The following is a 6,455-nucleotide window of genomic DNA, read 5'->3' on the forward strand; positions in this document are numbered from 1 at the left end:
CGCAAACTCTACACAGACAGTAACCAAGCCGGGAATTGAAGGCAGGTCCTTGGAGATGTGAGACAGTATTACTAATCACTCTGCTGCTATGTTTCCCAATGCTAACCCAGTTTGTTCAGATCCATAGCTCTTAACGAGTATCTCAATTAAAGAAAGTGTTCCACAGGCTGGAAGATGTTTGGGATGAGTATTCCAGAGCGTAGTCTCTTGGCAGACGTAGGCAAGGGGCCCATGTGTAGAAGAATCCAAATAAGGGCTGGTCAGACTTTCAGGAGTGCTGAAATATTGCCAACATCTAAGGCTGGCCTATAATATCTGGCTGGGAAGTGTGAGTCAGTGGAGATATTTGAAAAGTTCGATTGAGGTTCCAGATGGTGCACAAGGATCTAGGGCTAATGAGTAACTACAGAGTAGTTCTTTAATTAGTACAGCATTTGACAAAGTTTCTCATGGCAGGTTGGATTTTAGTAAAACGTTTGACAGAGTCCCTCATGGCAGGTTGGTGCAAAAGGTTAAATCTCATGGGATAAAATGAGAGGTGGCTAGATGGGTCAAGAACTGGCTTGGCCACAGAAGACAGAGGGTAGCAGTGGAAGGGTCTTTTTTTTCCGGCTGGAGGTCTGTGACCAGTGGAGGTCCACAGGGCTCTGTTCTGGGACCTCCTATTTGTGAAATATATAAATGATTTGGAAGAAGGTGTAATTGGTGTGATCAGTAAGTTTGCTGATGACACAAAGATTGCTGGACTTGCGGATAGCGATGAACATTGGTGGAGAACACAGCAGGATATAGATAGTCTGGAAAATTAGGCGGAGAAATGACAGATGGAATTTAATCCAGATAAATGCGAAGTGATGCATTTTGGTAGGACTAATATGGGGGGTGGAGTGGGGGCTATACAATAAATGGCAGAACCATCAAAAGTATCGACGGACAGATGAACCCGGGTGTGCAAGTCCACAGATCCTTGAAGGTGGCAGCAAAGGTGGAGAAGGTGGTGAAGAAGGCATATGGCATGCTTGCCTTTATAGGATGGAGTATAAAGTATAAAAATTGGAGCCTTATGTTACAGCTGTATAGAACGCTGGTTAGGCCACATTTGGAGAACTGCATCCAGTTCCAGTCACCACATTACCAGAAGGACTTGGAGGCTTTGGAGAGAGTACAGAGAAGGTTTACCAGGATTTTGCCTGGTATGATGGGTTTTAGCTATGAGGAGAGATTGGGTAAATTGGGGTTGCTCTCCTTGGAAAGATGGAGAATGAGGGGAGACCTAATAGAGGTGTATAAAATTATGAGGGGTATGGATAGAACATAGAAATAGAACATAGAACATTACAGCGCAGAACAGGCCCTTCGGCCCACGATGTTGCACCGACCAGTTTAAAAAACAATGACCCTCTAACCTAAACCAATCCCTTTCCATCCATAAACCTATCCACGGATCTCTTAAACGCCCCCAAACTAGGCGCATTTACAACTGCAGCAGGCAGGGCATTCCAATCCCTCACCACCCTCTGGGTAAAGAACCTACCCCTGACATCCGTCCTATAACTACCCCCACTTAATTTAAAGCCATGCCCCCTCGTGCTAGCTTTCTCCATCCGAGGAAAAAGGCCATCACTGTCCACCCTATCTAAACCTCTAATCATCTTATATGTTTCAATAAGATCCCCTCTTAGCCGCCTTCTTTCTAATGAAAACAACCTCAAATCCCTCAGTCTCTCCTCATAAGACCTCCCCTCCATACCAGGCAACATCCTGGTAAACCTCCTCTGCACCCTCTCCAAAGCCTCCACATCCTTCCTGTAATGTGGGGACCAGAACTGCACACAGTACTCCAAGTGCGGCCACACCAGAGTTGTGTACAGTTGCAACATGACGCTGCGACTCCTAAATTCAATCCCCCTACCAATAAACGCCAAGACACCGCATGCCTTCCTACCAACCCTATCCACTTGATTCCCAACTTTCAGGGATCTATGTACACGTACACCTAGATCCCTCTGTTCATCCACAGTATTCAGAGTCCTCCCGTTAGCCCGATACTATATATACACTTTTCCGCATTAAACTCCATCCGCCACCTCTCGGCCCAGCTCTGCAACTTGTCTAAGTCTCCTTGTAAACTATGACACCCTTCCTCACTATCTACCACACCTCCGACTTTGGTGTCATCAGCAAATTTACTAATCCACCCAACTATACCCTCATCCAGATCATTAATAAAAATGACAAACAGCAGTGGCCCCAAAACAGATCCCTGAGGATAGGGTGAACAGTGGGAAGCTTTTCCCAGGTCGGAGGTGACAAACACGAGGGGGTCACAGGCTCAAGGTGGTGGGGGGGGGGGCTGGAGGTATAACTCTGATATCAGAGGGACGTATTTTACACAGAGGGTGGTAGGGGCCTGGAATGTGCTGCCAAGCAGGGTGGTGGAGGCGGACACGCTGGGATTGTTTAAGACTTACCTGGATAGTCACAGGAGCAGACTGGGAATGGAGGGATACAGAAGAATGCTCTAGTTGGACCAATGAGCAGCGCCATTGGGCCTGTTTCCTGTGCTGTACTGTTCTCTGTTCTTTGATCTAGGGTTACTGAGACGTGGTGCTAGTTAGGATACAAGAAGCAAGTTTCAGGGCAGTTTGTAAGATCATCTTGCATGTGGAACACTATTTTTCATTTGCTGACCAGCAATATATTTATGAGAAACAGATAGCTCTCGCAGTGGGACTCTAGGGAATGGGATTGGGAAGATAAACCAATACCAGTGATATGTGCTCTGCGATTTACTGGATATACATATAGACAGGGATAACTTCCACCCAGCTGGAAGATAGTGAAGAGGATGATGATGTGATCAGCTGTGACAGAGGCTTCAGAGACATAGAGTCCGCTGACAATATTTCACTGACCGTTTTATTTCTGCTAGAATGTAATGTTTGACTCTGATAAGAGCTGTTTCAATATTGTGGTGTAGGTGGAAACCTAGTTAGATGTATTCAACAAGTTCCAAAAAAGTGGTGTCTACATTTAGCAAGTAAAGTTATCGTGATGTGTTTTGGAGAAATGGGAGGATGGACATGGGCCAGGGATTTTCAAGGGCAAATGAGATCAAGATGATGTTTTGAAGAGGCAGCACAAACAGTACCAAGGCAGTGGGGACACCTTCAGATCTATTTGTTATATATATCTACATGGTGTTTTTGAGATTGTAAATACCAAAAGATAGTCCCCATGTAAATTTTGGAAATCACATTGCTGCTTAAAGATACAATTAAAACATTTTCACTTCACAGTTTCCATTTAACCCTGTTATGGATTTGTTTATTTCAGAGCACCAGAGTCAAAAACACCTGTCACTAAAATGGCTGCAGGTTTCAACAGCAGAGAATATCCAATATCTTCAAAAAGATTGCCATTGGACAATGGTAGGTTCAGAAAATACTCCCAAGTTTTCACCGTCCTGTTAATGAATCCAGACCTCATTCATGAACCTGTAGTTCACACAAGAGAGAAGAATATACGGCAGTGAATTATAAACCAGTTAAACTGATATAATGGAGTTGTGCTGAAAGTAATGTCTGGTGCATGTCGATAGGCACTGTTTACATGGATATCCAGAAGGCATCTAGACGGAGTTACTTAAAATTTCTGTCATGCAATTGAAGGCAAATTTTTGACCTCATTATGAAATTGGTGGAAAAACAAGGGATAGAGGTTAGGTGAATGGACATTAGGCTGACGGTCAGGATGCAACTTGTTCTGTTCCAGAAGCATCTCTGTTCGGCTCACAATTATGGGTGGCATTGTAACACAGTGGTTAGCGCTACGACTTCACAGCTCCAGTGCCCTGGGTTCGATTCCCGACTCGGGTCATTGTTTGGGTGGAGTTTGCATATTCTCCACGTGTCTGTGTGAGTTTTCTCCGGGTACTCCAATTTAATAAGAACATAAGAACATAAGAAATAGGAACAGGAGTAGGCCATTTAGCCCTTCGAGCCTGCCCCGCCATTCAATAAGATCATGGCTGATCTGAAGTGGCTCAGTTCCACTTTCCCCCCATAACCCCCAATCCCCTTGCCTACCAAAAACCCATCTATCCGCGTCCCAAACATGTTCAGCGAGGTAGCCTCCACCACCTCAACGGGCAGAGAACTCCAGAGATTCACCACCCCCCGAGCGAAGAAGTTCCTCCCCAACTCCGCTCCAAATTGTACCCCCCCCCACCTCGAGGCTGTGCCCACAGTCCACAGATGTAAGGGTTAGGTTGATTGGCCATGCTAAAATTGTCCCTGAGTGTCCTAAGATGCAGAGGTTAGAGGGATTAGCAGGTAAAATACGTAGGGATGTGGGGTAAGGGTTGGGTGGGATTGGTCGGTGCAGACTCGATGGGCCAAATGGCCTCTTTCTGCACTGTAGTTTTCTATGATTCTATGAATTTCGAACCAAATTTATTGACAGCCTAGATTTTGGGATAAAAAAATGAATATTCAAACTGATTATGACACTATGTTATTGAAACATTATAGTCAGTATAGCTGGCAATATGCAGAGAGATATCAGTAAATTAAGTGAATTGGCACGTTTGTGGCAAATAGATTAAAATGCAGGCAAATATCAGGTCCTTCACTTTCAATAAGGGATAGAACGGGACACTTTCCAAATGTGGAAAAACTAGAAACTTAGAAACTCTCCAGAACCTTGGGAATTCCTGAATATAGATTGTTAAAATATAATGGAAAGGGAGCAAAAAGTAAAACAAACAGTTTAATGTTGGATTTTATGTCCAGAGGACAAGAGCATGTCGGGATAGAAGTTATGTTACAAGCGAGACAAGCTCCTGAATAGACCAATCCTGGCTATGGTGATTGCAGTTAAAATAAAGGCAAAATCTTTCAGGAATGAAATTGGATCGTGTTTCTAAACACAAAAACATTTCCTGCAAAAAAACATCATTGGTGTTGGTAAATTGAGATGAATTGCTTCCTTTTAACCAGGGGTATTAATTGATTTGGAGCTCAGCTGGGTATATAGGTTTTATTCACAAATGAGATAAATATCATGAATGTTTTCTGAAACATGGTTAATAACATGGCTCACATGATGTCTTAGTGGGTTGTTTTAAGTTTACAGGAAATTAAAACCCCCTAGACAGGAACTCATTGTGTTTCATTTATTCCAATTTCTGTTCACAGATCCAAACTCTAAAATCACTGAGTTCTTGAGAACCTGTGAAGATGACCAACTGTTGCTGTTGACCAAATTCTACCGGGACAGAATAGAACAGGCGATTGAGGGAGTGGCGAGACTCTGTCTGATATTTGCAGCATGTGATCATTCTGGTGTGAAAGAAAGTCATGTAAGTCCAGGATATAGTGGGTTTAGTGATTTTGTCCATTTTAACATCACAGACCTGATGAAATTAGAGGGAAAATAATTTGCTGAACAGTAAGAAGCCAGGGTCTCTCTTGCTGCTCCACTGAAAAGACAACTGCTCGAGTACAACTACAATGCTGGCATCTACTCAACAACGTGTAAACAATGTCCAAAACAGGACAAATCCATATGGAAAATTTGCATTCCACCAGCCTCCTCCCACTAAGTGGCAGAGATAAAATGAATCATTGCCAGTGATTTAAAGTGGCAGATACTTTGGAGTAGGGGATTCAAAGCGACACAATGGTTAGCATTGCTGCCTCACAGCGCTGAGAGTCTGGATTCGATTCCTGGTTTGAGTCATTGTCTACGTGGCGTCTGCATGTTCTCCATGTTTTAAAGTTTATTTATTGTTATCAAAAGGAGGCTTGCATTAACACTGCAAAGAAGTAACTGTGAGTTTCCTCTAGTTGCCATACTCCAGCGCCTTGTCAGTACACTGAGGGTGAATTTAGCATGGCCAATGCACCTAACCAGAGCACCCGGAAGAAACCCACGCAGACACGGGGAGACTGTGTAGATTCTGCACAGTGACCCAAGCCGGGAATTGAACCCAGATCCCTGGCACTATGAGGCAGCACTGCTAACTACTTTGGAACCGTGCTGCCGAGTTTTTGCGTGCATTTCCCTCGGCTGTTCAGCTTTCTCCCACAGTCTGAAAGACGGGATTGATAGGTGCATTAACCATGCAAAATTAACCATGCTTGAGTGGAATTATTCCAAAATTCACAATTCTCACATTAACAATAATTGCTCAACTCTGGTAACATCCTTGTTTTGACTGCATGCCAACTTAATATCGAAATGTTAAAACTGCATACAACCGGGTAAAGTTCCTTACCCCTTTCTCCTCAATCCCCAACATCAACAAGTTAAACTTCTTTTTCTTTCATTTATTCTTCCCTGGATGTGTGTGTCATCATCCAGGCCAGAATTTATTTATGTATTCCTAATTGATGGTGTTGATCTGACGTCATGGAATGCTGCAGCATATGTGCGTTGTAGAACTGAAGGTG

This window comes from Carcharhinus amblyrhynchos, unplaced genomic scaffold (genome assembly GCF_965287045.1).
Source record: "Carcharhinus amblyrhynchos unplaced genomic scaffold, sCarAmb.v2.hapA scaffold_48, whole genome shotgun sequence".
Taxonomy (NCBI): Eukaryota; Metazoa; Chordata; class Chondrichthyes; order Carcharhiniformes; family Carcharhinidae; genus Carcharhinus; species Carcharhinus amblyrhynchos.